The sequence below is a fragment of the Marmota flaviventris genome, chromosome 3 (genome assembly GCF_047511675.1).
Source record: "Marmota flaviventris isolate mMarFla1 chromosome 3, mMarFla1.hap1, whole genome shotgun sequence".
In the NCBI taxonomy this organism is placed as follows: Eukaryota; Metazoa; Chordata; class Mammalia; order Rodentia; family Sciuridae; genus Marmota; species Marmota flaviventris.
The window spans coordinates 125,422,946-125,439,029 of record NC_092500.1 but is presented as its reverse complement, the minus strand read 5'-3'; the positions used below and the strand labels follow the sequence as shown (position 1 = coordinate 125,439,029).

Sequence of the window (16,084 nt, the reverse complement as noted above, 5' to 3'; positions counted from 1 at the left end):
TTCCCTAGAACCCCCTGTCACCTTATTGCAAATTAGCATCCACATATCAGAGAAAATATTTGGCCTTTAATTCTTTGGAAAAGGTTTATTTCACTTAGCATGATATTCTCCAGCTCCATCCGTTTACCAAAAAATGCCATAATTTTATTCTTCTTTAAGTCTGGATAATATTACATTGTGTATATATACCACATTTTCTTTATCCTTTCATATGTTGAGAGGTACCTACATTGCTTCCATAGCTTAGCTATTGTGAATTGAGATACTATAAATATTGATGTGGCTTCATCACTATAGTATGCTGATTTTAAGTCCTTTGGGTATAAACTGAGGAGTGGGATAAGTGGGTCAAATGGTGGTACAAAACATTCCAAGTTTTCCGAGGAATCTCCATACTTTCAAGAGCAGATGCACCAATTTACAGTCACAACAAAAATGTATGAGTGCACCTTTTTCCCCACATCCTCACCAACATTTACTGTTCCTTGTATTCTTGATAATTGTCTTTCTGACTGGAGTGAGATGAAACCTCATTGAGTTTTAATTTGCATTCCTCCAAGTGCTAGAAATGTCGAACATCTTTTCCTATATTTGTTAACCAATCATATTTCTTCTCCTGTGAAATGCCTGTTCGGTTCCTTTGCCCATTTATTAATTGGAGTGTTTGTTTGTTTGTTTGTTGTTTTTAGGGTTAAGTATTTTCAGTTCTTTGTAGATCCTGGAGATTACTGCTTTATCTGAGGTACATGTGGCAATGATTTTCCCATTCTGCAGACTCTCTCTTCACATTCTTGATTGTTTCCTTTGCTGTAAAGAAGCTTTTTAGTGTTATTCCGTCCCATTTATTGATTCTTGATTTTACTTCTTGTGCTTTAGGAGTGTTGTTAAGGAATTCAGTTCCTAAGCCAACATGATGGAGATTTGGGCCTATTTTTTCTTCTATTAGGCACGGGGTCTATGGTCTAATGCCAAGGTCTTTGATCCACTTAGAGTTGAGCTTTGTACACAGTGAGAGATAAGGATCTAATTTCATTTTGCTACATATGGATTTCCAGTTTTCTCAGCACCATTTGTTGAAGAAGCTATCTTTTCTCCAATGTGTTTTTGTTCCTTTGTCTAGTATTTATGTGGGCTTGTCTCTGTGTCTTCTATTCTGTACCATTGGTCTGTGTGTCTGTTTTGGTGCCAGTACCATCCAATTTTTGTTACTATGGCTCTGTAGTATAATTTATGGTCTAGTAGCAATGCTTCCTGCTTCACTTTTCTTGCTAAGGATTGCTTTGGCTATTCTGGGTCTCTTATTTTTCCAAATGAATTTTATGATTGCTTTTTCTAGTTCTATAAAGAATGTCATTGGCATTTTAACAGGAATTGCATTAAATTTGTATAATACTTTTGGTAGTATTACCAATATTAATTCTGCCTATCCATGAGCATGGAAGATCTTTTCATCTTCTAAGGTCTTCTTCAATTCCATTGTTTAGTGTTCTGTAGTTTACATTGTAGAGGTCTTTCACTTCTTTTGTTAGATTGATTCCCATTTTTTTTTTTGAGGCTATTGTGAATGGGGTACTTTTTCTAATTTCTCTTTCAGTGGATTCATCACTGATGTAAAGAAATGTGTTTGACTTATGGTGTTGATTTTATGTCCTGCTATATTGCTAAATTCATTTTAGTTATAGAAGTTTTCTGGTGGAATTTTTTGAACCTTCTAATTATAGAATCATGTGTGTCTTTGGCAAATAGTGATTGGGTCCTTCTTTTTCTATTTGTATCCTTTTAATTTCTTTCTCCTGTATAATTGCTGTGGCTAGAGTTTTAAGAACAGTGTTGAATAAAAGTGGTTAAAGAGGGCATCCTTGTCTTGTTCCAGTTTATGAGGGAATCCTTTCAACTTTTCTCCATTTATAATGATGTTGGCAAGGTGCTAAGCAACTCAGTGAGACCCTGTCTCTAAATGAAATACAAAATGAGGATGGGGATTTGTCTTAGTGGTCAAGTGCCCCTTAGTTCAACCCCTAATACTAAAATAAATTAATTAATTAATTAATAAAGCAAAAGTCACCTAGTATTATTGTGTTGTGATCTATTTCATTCTTGAAATTGAGAATGGTTTGTTTAATGTACGTAGATGCTTCATTGGAGTATAAATATTTATAATTGCTATGTCTTATTGATATGTAATTTCATTAAGCAGTATGAAATATTCTTCTTTGTCCCTTATGATATACTTGGGATTTAGGTCAACTTTAACTTGTCTGAGGGTAGAAACACCTGCTTGTTTACATGATCCAGGTGAGGAATATGTTTTTTCCCATCCGTTCACCTTCATTTCATGGATGTCTTTGCCTAGAGGTGTGTTCATTGAAGACAGCATATTATTGGATCTTGTTTTTAATCCAATCTGCCAGTCTATGTCTTTTGATTGATGAGTTTAGGCCATAAACATTCAAGGATATTACTGGGATATTATTTGTATTCCTGGTCATTTGGTTTATTTCTCATTTTTAATTTGAATTAGTTTATCCTTTGATTGACTATTCATTCAATGTAGTTTCTCCCTTTGCTGATTTTCACTTTTTTTATTTCCTTATTCTGTATGTAAGGCCTTTTCATTATAATGTGCCTTGGTGTGGGTCTGTTTTAATTTTTTACATTTGGGATACTATAAGTCTCTTGTATTTGATTTTCTATTTCATTCTTTAGTTGAGAAGTTTTCTGATATTATTTCATTGCAAAGATTGTGCATTCCTTTGGTTTAAATATCTGTGCTTTCATCTATCCTGATAAATCTTAAACTTGGTCTTTTCATGTTACCTATAATTATTGGAAGTTCTCTTCATGGTTTCTTACCATCTTCTTGGCATGGTTAACTTTATTTTCAACATTATATATTTTGTGTTCATTGCCTGAAACTCTATCTTGCAAGTAATCTAATCTGTTTGTGATGCTTTCAATTGAATTCTTAATGTGGTTTATTGATTCCTTCATTTTGAGGATTTCTGCTTGATTTCTTTTCAGGATCTCTCTCTATTGATATGATCTTTCACTTCCAGAAATTCATCTCTGATTCCATTCCTTACATCATTTTTTATGTCACAGATCAGTTCAATTATGCACATTCTAAACTCCTTCTCTGACATTTCTTCTACTGTGTTGTCAATGGATTTTATTATTGGAGCATCTTAGTTTTTGTTATTACCTAGTTTTTTATGTTGTTTATGTGTCTGCCCGTCTGGCAGTATGGACCTGAGGCAATACAGTTTCTTATCTTTAGACTTAAACCATTTCTGAAGGGTTTTAGTACCTTGCTTTTAAAGGGGGAGACCAATAATAACAGCGCCCAATGCAAACAGTATACAGCCTTAAAAAATTACTTCCTATTAAGATGTCTACAGTTGGGGCTAGGGTTGTGGCTCAGTGGTAGAGTGCTCACCTGGCATGCATGAGGCACTGGGTTCGATCCTCAGAACCCACATAAATGTAAAATAAAGATATTGTGTCCACCTAAAACTAAAAAATAATATTTAGAAAAAGATGTCTATAATTTTGTTGCAATGAGCAGAAAATATGTGTTCAATTATTGTCTACAATACAAATAGTAAATTTGCAAAAGTGTTTTATAATTTTAAATGGTGGACAAAGAAATAATAGAAGTGGTGTAGGATGTTATGTTTATGAGGTAGGAGGAAAGAAGATAGAAGTAAAAATGATAGGAAGAGTGAAATAGGAATTAATAGAGGTTGGTTGTTAGCAGAAGAAAATAAAGAAAGAGAAACCAGTAAGTGATAGTAAAAAATATATATATAAACTAATTTTTTAATTAAAAAGAACGGAAAAACGTAAAAATAAAAGAATACACAATAAAACTGTAACATACTATTCAGACATCCCAGTTCTCAATAAACTGATATATGCAAAATACTTAGTTTCAAAAATGGTAGAAATGTGACAGAAAAAAGAAAAAAAGAATCTTGAAAAATTAAACAATTGTTTTCACTGCAGTTCAAAAAGTTTCTCAGCTTCCCTTCTAAGCAATTAGGTCTGGAGTTTGATTCTAGCTCTACCCTCGGGATGGTTGGGGTTAGTATGGTGGGAGGCTTAGTCCTAGAGGCAGAACTCCTGGAGGTGGGATGTAGGCTAGGTATGCTCTAGTCTCTTTGCTGTGTGCCAATTGGTTTGGAGATTTGATGTCAGCACACCTCCAGGGTCCAGCAATTGCCAATCCATGTTGGAAAACTACATCTCAGGATTCTCCTTTGGTTTCCTCTTGTATGGTATAGGAGCCTGTTCTTAGCCCCTTATGTCACCTGCAAACCCCACAATTCCTGGTCTCTGATTTAGTCTCCAACTCAATCTCTCCTGCCCCCACCATTTTGAATTCCTGGTCAGGCACTTCTCTCCCAGCCAGTCCTGAGGCCTGGGTGCCAGGATCTGTGTACCCTTTGCAGTGCTGTATGCTGGACTTGGCAGATAAGAGGCATGTGGGGCCCAGGCTCATCAGGGACCCAGCTATTCTGTCAGGTGTATCAACACCAGGCACTGACACCTGTAGGTCAGGTGCGAAGCTATCAGTGATGAGTTAGTCTGAGGTGTATGGAGGGTTTGGGAAACTGGGGACTGGGTATCTGGATGGCCCTATTGGGTGCTGGACTGATGCCAAACCTGGTGGGATCAAGGGACTGGTAGGTGCTGGACTATGAAGGGAGTCAGGGATAAGAATTGTGCCAGGACCCAAGAAGTGCCAGTCTGAGTGGGCCCAGAAACCCAGTGGGTGGGTGATGGACCAGCCTCTGGACTCAGGGAGCTGGGGAGAGCCTAGCTTTCTCCAGCCTCTCTAACCTGTCTTCCCCTGGGCAAAATGCTCCCAGTTTCTGACTTTCCCCAGAATTGCTAGGATCAGACAGGCCCACACCAACCTAGTGACAAACTCACAGATCTGCATTTCAGTTTCCATAGGATCTGCCAAACTGTAATCTCAAAATGGCTTTCAGATTGAGGACAATTGATAAACTCCTGTGGAGAGGTTTTTAGGTTTTGGTTTTGTTTTATTTTGTTTTGTTTATTCGATTAATGAGTCTTGCTGTCTTGGTTAGGGCAGACTGCCCCTCCAGACTCAGGAATTTTCATTCTAATCCTTGGGGAAAAATGGGATTCCCTCTATTTGAGTTCTGGGTAGCTGAGTTAAGAGAAATGCTGCCTGACACTAATCCACAATCTTCCCTCTCCTCAATTGAATTTCTTTGCTGAGTTTTAAGTAGGTTATTTGTCTACTTAAAACTATTGTTGAGTTGTAATACGTTTTATGTATTTTGCAAACAGGTTCCCTATAAAATACATGATTTGGAAAATTCTCTCCATAATGTGGATTTTTTTTCTCTACGTTTTGCATATGACATTTGGGAACATTGTCATTTGAAATATGAAACATTTTAATTTTAATGAAGTTGAATTGATCTACTTTTTCTTTTATTGCTTCAGTTTTTGGTATCATATTTCTTGCTTCAGATTGTCAAATCCAAGGCTGTGAAGATTTACACCCATATTTTCTTCAAGGGTTTTTATAGTCTTGGCTTGGCTGTCTCATTCATTGGGTTAATTTTTATATATGATGTGTGGTATAAATCACCTTTTATATTTTTGCTCATGAATTGTCCATTGTCCCAGCATTATTAAAAGCAAAATCAAACTACTCCTTCTCCATGAAAGCAAATTGATACCTTGTCAAAAATCAAAAGATCATAAATGAAAGTATATATTTTCCTTTATTCAATTGATATTATATGTCACATTGATTCTTAAACCTTATATTCTTGAGATAAATCTAACATGGTCATGATGTATATAATTCTTTATGTATACAACTAACTTCAGTTTCTTAGTATTTTGTCAAGGAGACTGTGTGTGTGTGTTGTGTGTACACAAATATATAGAATACATATATTCTTCAGGGATTTTGGTCAGTTGTTTTTATTTCTTGTGCAGTATTTGTCATATTTTGGTATGAGGAAAATACTGGCATCATTTAAAGGTAGATAAGCTACAAAATCATACCATGTTCTGATTTCAGGTTATTCTCTTAACTGAAGTTATGAGTCATCTGAGTGAGTAATCCAATTCCTAATATGGACAATCTACTCCAAGAAATAGGGCATAAGATAAAGTTCTAATGAATTTTTCAGGATGCTTGGGCTGCCTTTTCAGTTTGGAAAAGTTGAGGCGCATTACACAAGGGTACTTCATGCTCATCCACAATATCTTCCTCCTGGGGCTCCACTGACAGCTCACCACAAAGAGCAGCACAGGAAACCACATGAAGACCATTTGATGTCACAGAGTGCAAGTGGTGATCGAACAGCAAAGCCTTTCTTCTTATGGGAAGCAAAAGTTCTGTGTCACTAAATGAAGAACTGCAAACCTTTACTTTAGGGTACAGACAAACTCAGTGCTTCTGAAGAAGAAGTAGAAGCAAAACAAGTCTGCCTCTTGCTTCTTTTCTCTTGTTTACGGGTGAAGGAAAAATTCTCTAGCAAGGAGTTGGTAAGAAAAAAAAAAAAAAAAACTTGGATCTGGAAACCAAAACTAATACTAACCAGAGGTCTGCTCACTACTGAGGAAGTAGCATAAAACAGCTACAAAAGATCAACCACAGGTACATTTCAGTTTGCTCCTGTGGGGAGAAGCAGCACAGATGCTGAGAAGATCCACACTGTAAATTCAAACACAAAAGGTATTTGCTCCCACAGTGAACTTAACACCAAGTAATAAGAATGAGATCTGAGGGAAGAGAGAAGCCAAGGCTATCATAAAATACCGTAGAACAGGTGGTTTAACTACAGAACTTTTCCCCTCACAATTCTTTTTTTTTTTTAGAAAATGTCCTACAATGTGCATTTTATTTCATATCTTTATAGAATGTTTACATATAGTTATAACTCTCAAGAAAATGTATTTTCTTTACCAATTGTATGTAGTGCCTAAATCTTTCACTTTAACATGGACAATGGGAAAGAGTAGAAATCCACATTGAATGCTATTCTACAGAAGTTGTAATGGGCTGCAAGTGTGCCAATCAGAAAGGAATAGAAACCTTAGAAGAGCAGTGTGGCTTTCAAATCCTTGGCTTCAGTGAACACGGGCATACTGGATCCATAGTCTCATCTTGCAGTAAAACTCAAGACAAAATAGTGTTGGGACAAAATTCTAAATTGTACAATATTGAACAAAAGACCACAGGGGACATTTTGTTTAAAGTAGCACCAATCCACAACTGATTGTCTCCGACATCAATCTTCCTGTTGCCCCTATCATTGGCACTTTGAGTGGAAATCTTTCTGCTTCAGTAAGGAGTCTTCCACTGACTAAGCAAACTGTGTGGCTAAACTCTACGTAAAGTGTGGCAATGTCAACCTGGGAAATGGCACATTTAAACCATTATTGCCCTAACATAGGCTTGTCGTTTTTGGTGTTTTCTCCCTACCTCCTGCCCTAGCTGGTGTTTTGTGGATGTTTCTGTGACGGTGGTAAAAGTAAATAAAAATGCATTTAAGGGGTATCATGGTAAGCAGGTGTTTAGAAACAAAACAACAAAAAATAAAATAAAAGAATGTGGCCGCAGCTAAGGAGGTTTTCTCATGTTGTTTAACTCCAGTAAAGTCTGATCCAGCATCTGATGCATACTAAGGTTTTCTTCTTTGGCATGAGCCAAAAAGATGTCTAAGTCATCAATGCTTTTCTCCAATTTAGTTACTGACCTCTCGCAAACTCAGCCTGAGTCTCAGCCTCCTTCAGCTTGTCAGAAAGGACCTTGATCTCTTCCTCATATTTGTCTTCCTTCTGAGAGTACTTATCCTCTGCAGCCATTAATGCTTTCAAGGTCTGATCCATTATTCTTAATTGTTCTTCCAGCTGTTGAACTTGGCCTTCTGAGAGCTCAGCCCGCTCCTCTGCACATTCCAGGTCACTTTCAATGATGACCAGCTTACGGGCCCCTCTTCATATTTTCGGTCGGCATCTTCAGCAATGTGCTTGGCCTCTTTCAGTTGGATCTCCTGAATTTCCATTTTTTCTTCATCCTTTTGGGCTCTACTTTCAATGACTTTCATGCCTCTCTCGCTTTCATCTGCTGCTTTTTCAGCCTCCACCAGCTTCTGCAAAGCTGTTGCCAGACGCTCTTGAGCACGATCCAACTCTTCCTCAACCAGCTGGATGCGTCTGTTCAGAGAAGCTACATCAGCTTCAGCGGTCTCCCTCAGCTTCCTTTCAAGGTCCAGCTCGTGCTGCAGGCTGTCCGCCCGCTCCTCCGCTGTGTCCGCCTGCTACTGTAGGCTCCGGATCTTTCTCCGCACCGCCTCCAGCGAGCTGGCTAGGTCAACATTTAGAAATATCAAAGTACTCCATCAGGTCAAAGAGATAGACAAGGAAAAAAAATATGCTGACAAGGTATTTGTCAAAATATGATACCCATTCCTTTTTCATTTATTTATTTTTTTATTTTTTAATACTGGGGATTCAATTCAGGGGCACTCAAACACTGAGCCACATCCTCATACTTTTTGTTTTGTTTTGTTTAGAGACAGGTTCGCACTGAGTTGCTTACCGCCTTGTCATTGCTGAGGCTGGCTTTGAACTTGGGATACCCCCTGCTTCAGTCTCCCAAGACACTGGGATTACAGGTGTGCACCTGCCCACCTGATATCCATTCTGGTTAACAAATAAACTCTCAAGACAACCTAGAGTGGAAAGTTCTTCAACTTGATAAAGAAGTTCTACAAAAGAAACCTAGAGCAAAATCATACTAAATGGTAAAAATCTCAAAGCTTTCTCACTAAGATAGAAGAAAAGACAAGGAATTCCACCTTCATCATGCCTATCATCATGCCATCCTAGAAGTCTTTGATAATGCAATAAAACAACAAAAGGTAAGTAAAAGTATACAGATATGGAAGAAAAATAATTCAAACTCTATTTGTAGATGAAATAATTATCTGTGTAGAAAATATATCAACAGAGTCAACAACAAAAACAATAATTTCTGGAACTACAAAGTGATTACAGCAAGGCTGCAGGATGGAACGTTACTACATTAAAGCCAATCACTTTCCTATTTACCAGGAAAGAACATGAGGAATTGTACATTAAAAACACATTAACATTGACACAAGCACCCACAGAACAAAGACTTAGATATAGATCTAATATGTAGTAGATGTATAAAAGGAAAACTATACAAGTTTAATTAATAATAACAAAGAACTAAATAACAGAGATACTCCATATTCTTGAGTAAGAAGTCTCAAAAATATTAAATGGAAATTTTTTTAATTTTTTGTGAGTTTTAAATAGAGGGCCATTCTGACTAGCATGACAAATTTTTGAATCATTTCAATTCATCCTATCAGAATATGAATCATCCCTTTCTCTAGTGCAAGGTACAAGATATTTTGAGAGTAAGAGAGACCGCACTCACATAAATTGTATTAAACTATATTGTTATAGTGTTTTATTTCATTATTAGTTTTGCTATTAATCTTTCATTGTACCTAATTTATAAATTAAGTGTAATCATAAGCATGTACTTGTAGGGAAATATAGCACATGCAGAGTTTGGTACTATCCAGTTTGGCATTCACTGAGGCTCTTGGAATGTGGTCCCATGGATAAAGAGAGACTATTTTATCTTCTCAAATAATAAGATGAAGTGAGAAGTTGATAACATAAATCAGAACTAGACATTTCACAAATTTGTTGAAATTGACCAACATACTTGATGAATGGATGAAAGAAGAAATCAGAATGGAAATTACAAAATATTCAGAGATGAAAGAAAATGAAAACACAACATGCCACAATGAAGAAATCATGAGAGCAGTGCTAAGAGGGAAAATTCTATAAAGTGAAAATTTAAAAAAAAAAAAGATCTTGAATCAACAACCTAATATTACAACATGAGGCCCTAGAAATAGAAGAACAAACTAAATCAAAGTCTAACAAAAAATGGAAGTAGTGATGAAAGCAAAAATAAGTACAGTAGAGACTAGAAAAGCAAGATAAAGCTAATGAAACCAAAATTTAGGTCTTTGAAAAGATGAAGAAAACTGAACTGCCTTTATCAACATAAAGTAAGAAAAAAACAAGAGAAGACATCGATTATTAGATGTTTAATTGAAAATGGGGAACTATTGCCAATTCTATACAAATAAAGTGTGAAAGTACTGTAAACAATTGTTAACCAAAAAAAATTGAATAACCTAGGTAAAATGGATAAATTCCTAAAAACACAAAAGCTACCAAAATGAAATATATTGGAATATTTTCTCTATCATCTTTTTGGTTTTTTCTTTTCTTATATAATAGTACTTCTTCCTTGCTAGCTTGATGAAACAGAATAATATAGAAATCTAGACATATGTTTTACTAAAGGTTAACCTTTGAGAAACATTTTAATTCCCTGATACTTATTGTTTAATTAAGCTCATTATGTCTGTTTAATTTAATAATTTGTGGTACAAAGGTGTATTAAGAATTGTAATGCAAAAATAAATAAATAAATAAATTTTAAAAAAATAAAAGCAGCATCATATATATTTTATAAAATTGTGAACTTATTTAACTGATAATATTCTTATACCTCAGGAATGACTTTCTAGCCTATGTATAATTCTAAGTTCAAAGTTATTGCTTTTTAAGATTTTATAAGGCTTTCTCTATTATCTTCTTATAAACACTTTTGCTGTTTAGAGTCAATCTGATTCACACTTCCTGGCAGATCACACATTCCCTTTCACTTGGATGCTAATTTGGCACTTTTTAGATTTCTATATAATTTGGCCAGGTATGGTTGCTTTTAATTATGGCAATGTACTAGTGTTTTCAAATTGAGATTGCATCTCTCCTTTTTTTTTTCTTCTGTGAAATTTAATCTGTTAGTTCTAAATTCTTTCTTTTTCACCAGCTTTATTTCTTTTCTTCTGGAATTTCATATAAGTAGATGCTATCTCTCTGTCCTTCACCATTTCACTGATATTTTCTCTCATCTTTTCTCTTGCCTTCTTGGTAAAATTTATTCCAAGTCACTATTTTTTTACTTTTTGTTGTTTCATTATTTAATTTCTTATCTTAGTAATATTGGTACTTCCCTGATATGAGTCATAGACCCAGCAATGAGATTGGTACCAGAGTTCTGTGGCTATAGGACAAGGAATAAATGGGGAAATGAAAGGTCACAAGATTCACTATTTTGGCAGGAACAGAAATTTATGAATAGAACACAAATTGTCCCATTTAAGAAAAAAATGTTTAGAGAACATAATACAAGTGCTCATAATTTTTGAGCCAAACTAAATGAAATAATATCAATTAATAAATCAAATTCAAATGTCTACAACTAAATGCCCCTTTTATCTCTGAAATTAATCAATGGTGAAGCTGCTATGTTAGAAGATTCTAAACACACTACAGATCTTTTAGAGTGATCCAAAATACACAAACCACACCATAATTTTCATCAAGGTTTCTTGCATTGCTGTTAATCAGATATGACCAAAAATGCAGGATGTGTTTCTGTTTGTCATTATAACCATTTGCGTTTGTCACCATAGTGGTATATAACAGGAAGGAAATTTTTGCCCTAATAAGAAAAAACGTAAGTTGCTTTTGTACTCAGGAAATGGGGGTGGGTTGTAGGTAAGTAAGAGTTAACACTATGTGTGCTGTACTACAGGAGGTTAGTCAGTGCCCAATCATTATGACTTGGTTCATATTTCTAACAGTAAACCTACTGTGTATAATGTTTTTTCATTAGTAAAGTCTTTTACAAAGACTGTGACCAGAAGTAGATAAAATTCTTCTGACTTTAATAGAGGAATAATATTTTACTGGCTTACTCTCCTGTTAAATCTCTATATCCAAGCCTAAAAGGGTCAATTCAAGAGGATTTGTGGAAGCCAATTCAAACCTTGCAAAAGAAAGAAACCAGGAAATGTTGGGAGAGAGAGGGGGAAATCTATACAAAGTTATGGAAACAATTAGGGTGAAAATGGAAAGAAAGATGAAGAGAAATACCCCCAGAAGAAAGAAACATGGAAGAACAGAAATGGCAAATTAAGGGCTGGGGATGTGGCTCAAGAGGTAGCACACTCACCTGGCATTCGTGCAGCCTGGGTTCGATCCTCAGCACCACATACAAAAACAAAGATGTTGTGTCTGCCGAAAACTGAAAAATAAATATTGAAATTCTCTCTCTCTCTTTAAAAAAAAAAGAAATGGCAAATTAAAATTAGGTCCATATGCTTATAGTTACATTGCACTTTCATTTTAAGAATAAATATTTATCAATGTCCACTACAAAAAATAAACTTCCAAGAATAATGTTTTGAAGAAAGAAAAAAACCACAAAATGTTCACACATTAAGTAAAATCATGCAGAAAGAAAATAGAAGCATAGGAAGAAAAATAGAGTCTAAGAATTCATCCAGAAAACACTTACAGGCTGTGTTAGACGCACAACAGCCAGGGCACACCCAGGAGCCATTAGAAATACTCCAGAGTGTACAGAGAGCTAATGCTTCAACTAGTTTAAGTCCTGTGAAATTGATAAGATAATTTGGACTTGTTATCTGCAGATGTTAAGTTTATGCCCAGCAAACTTGCAAACTCTAATGATTTTCCCAGGAAGCTCAGAGTTTAGCAAGTCTGACCCTACTCTCTGCAGTGTGTCATCCTGTTCACACTACCACAGCAGGTCAGAAATAAACAGCCTCATTCTCCTTCTCTTCCATTGATAGGCACACATTGGGATGGAATTGGGGATAAAAGTAAGCACTTTTAATACTTAAGAGTTGATCATTTGAATTTCTTGTACCCACAGCTTAAACCTAGAGGGTTACTTCATTTCTTCCAAACACATAATTCAAATAGGAATACAGAATAATTTAGAGAGAATATAACTTCTTACAAGAGAACTATTTTCCAAAAAATTTTGTATCATATCTTCCAGGATATGAGTTAAGAAGAATATCCACATTCATCATCGTTACCTGATAAATGAGGGAACAATAGCCTAGACACCAACAGAACATCATTAACCCCAGTCCTAATTCACTTATAGCACTATTTGTGTATGTGTGGGCGCACACGCCAGGGATTGTCCCTAGGGGTGTTTAATCACTGAGCCACATCCCCTGCCTTATTTATTTATTTATTTATTTATTTATATCTTGAGACATGATCTTGCTCAGTTGCTCAGGGCCTCACTAAATTGCTGGCTTTGAACTTGAAATCCTCCTGCCTTAGCCTATGGAGCTGCTGGTATTACAGGCATGCACCACCACACCTGGCTCTAGCAATATTTTTACTCACCAAGGGACAGAGTTTATGACCTTTTCCCATAGAGAAAATGACAAGAAGAAATAAAAAATTGTTGCCTCATACAAAATCTATGTGTGTTATGAGTTCAAAAAGCAGTATGGAGATTCCTAGGAAAGCTGGGAATGGAACCACCATTTGACCCAGCTATCGCCCTTCTCGGTCTATTCCCTGAGGACCTTAAAAGAGCATACTATAGGGATACTGCCACATCAATGATCATGGCAGCACAATTCACAATAGCTAGACTTTGGAATCAACCCAGATCCCCTTCAATAGATGAATGGATTAAAAAACTGTGGCATTTATACACAATGGAGTATTACGCAGCACTAAAAAATGACAAAATCATGGATTTTGCAGGGAAATGGATGGCATTAGAGCAGATTATGCTAAGTGAAGCTAGCCAATCCTTAAAAAACAAATGCCAAATGTCTTCTTTGATATAAAGAGAGCAACTAAGATCAGAACAGGGAAGAAGAGCATGAGGAAAAGATTAACATTAAACAGAGACGAGTGGGGGGAGAGAAAGGGAGAGAGAAGGGAAACTATGGAAATGGAAGGAGACCCTCATTGTTACACAAAATTACATATAAGAGTTTGTGAGGGGAAAGGGGAAAAAAAAAACAAGGGAGAGAATTAAACAACAGCAGATGGGGTAGAGAGGGAAGATGAGAGGGAAGGGGAGGGGGGATAGTAGGGGATAGGAAAGGAAGCAGAATACAACAGTCACTAATATGGTATTATGTAAAAATGTGGATGTGTAACCGATGTGATTCTGCAACTTGTATTTGGGGTAAAAAATGGGAGTTCATAACCCACTTGAATCAAATGTATGGAAGATGATATGTCATGAGCTGTGTAATGTTTTGAACAACCAATAAAAAAAAAAACTAAAAAAAAAAAAATCACAGTAGGTATAGTGGTATATCACAGGGTTAGAGTCCTTGCATACAATGAACGAGGTTTCATTCCCAGCAAAGCAAAAAAAATATGTTTTTATTACTCATTAGCACAGATGAAGTGCCAAGCACTGTAGTTAGACCTAAAAAGACAGAATTGATCTTGGAAATGAATTGGGGTCTGAGATCTCCATGGTCAACGTTTCAAAGTTAAGAATTTAAAAATCTGATTCTAAATGACTTCCGCAGCTTTTTATTCCAATTTCAGATTTTATTTCTATTATTTTGAGGTTAATAATTTTCACTTAGTTCTGTCACAACTGCATCTTTTTCCATATAACCAAATTCCAGTCATTGTGGGAGGACCCAAAATGACATGAAAAAAAGAATGTGTAATTAGCACAAATGTTTCCGGACTATTCGGGCATTTTAAATGTGAGGTCATCTGTGGGGAAAGAAACACTAGCTTTGAAGCTGGACCTAGTGTCCCCCTCAGTCTGACCACAAGTCACTCACCTAGGGTTTCACCCTGGAAAAGAAAATATATCTGTGGACTAAAATGGCCAGGTTGTGAATGTTGTAAAATCAATTTGTTTGACATCACAAGATGTTCACAAACGTCTCTCAATTACACAAAACCAATCAGAATGGTCAAAGTATGGATGACATCTTAAAATAGAACAAAGCCTGCATTCTTCAATCTGAATACAACTGTGATCATTTCTGTACCTCCAGTTTGGAACAAAATTTAACATGTTTCAATACAAACATGCTGATGCTGATTTTGGGGGGGGGGAGGACTGGCGACTGAACTCAGGGGCACTCAACCACTGAGCCACATCCCCAGTCTTATTTTGTATTTTATTTAGAGACGGGGTCTCACTGAGTTGCTTAGCACCTCACTTTTGCTAGGCTGGCTTTCTACTCAGATCCTCCTGCCTCAGCCTCCAGAGCCACTGGGATTATAGGCATGCACTACCACATCCAGCCAAACATGCTGATTCTTTGTGTAATATTCCTGATTTCTTGAGCTCAGTATCCTTACTTCCAGCTCCTATTCTTTTTTTAACCTTTTTTTTTACTTATTTATTGTTTTATGTGGTGCTCAGGATCTAAACCACTGCCTCACATGTGACAGGCAAGTGCTCCACCACTGAGCCACAATCTTATTCTTCATTCACAACTTACTCCTCTCCAGATATTCCTCCTTCAACTCATGTAAAAAGCAACCAGAAATAGCAACTTTAGAATCAAGTTAAAGTGAAGAGCCAGAGACAAAGCAGAGCCTTCTAAAGGCATCAGAATCATGGGCAAGGTAAAAGCACAAAATACAGAGGAACCCAAATAGAAATAATTCTAAGCAACACTAAACAAAAAATTGTTGACCTCAGTTAATGATCTTGGAAATATATCTCAAGGGAATTATTGGAAGGCACTGTGAAGTGTGATTGCTCAGTCTATATAATTAACTACATGAAATCAGAGACAGGAAATGTGAATATCCCGTTTTTCCTGGGAAAAATCTTAGGAAATTGGCGGCAAGAAGGTACAGCTCTGTTACCATCTATACAATTTTGAACATATTAATGATATTTAAACAAGAAATTCCACATTTTCATCTTACATTATATCCTGAAAATTATGTAACCAGTCCTGCTGTGGGTCTTAAATAATTATGAAGTTATTACTTTCACTCACCAAACCCTGCCTAGTGAAAATGAATACGTAGCCAAGAAATCCTAACATATTAGTAACTATAAAGTATCAAAATATTGTGTCAGAGTTATGTCCTTTGCTACTATATTTCTCACTTTGTT

The 16,084-nt window shown here is 36.1% G+C and overlaps 1 protein-coding gene and 1 pseudogene across 1 annotated transcript in view; one reads left to right on the top strand and one right to left on the bottom strand.

The window, feature by feature from the left end:
* Positions 1-16,084, top strand: part of LOC114104931 (uncharacterized) — a 343,694-nt gene that overhangs the window by 195,765 nt on the left and 131,845 nt on the right. The window lies entirely within an intron of this gene.
* Positions 7,237-8,331, bottom strand: LOC114104831 (tropomyosin alpha-3 chain pseudogene; annotated as a pseudogene).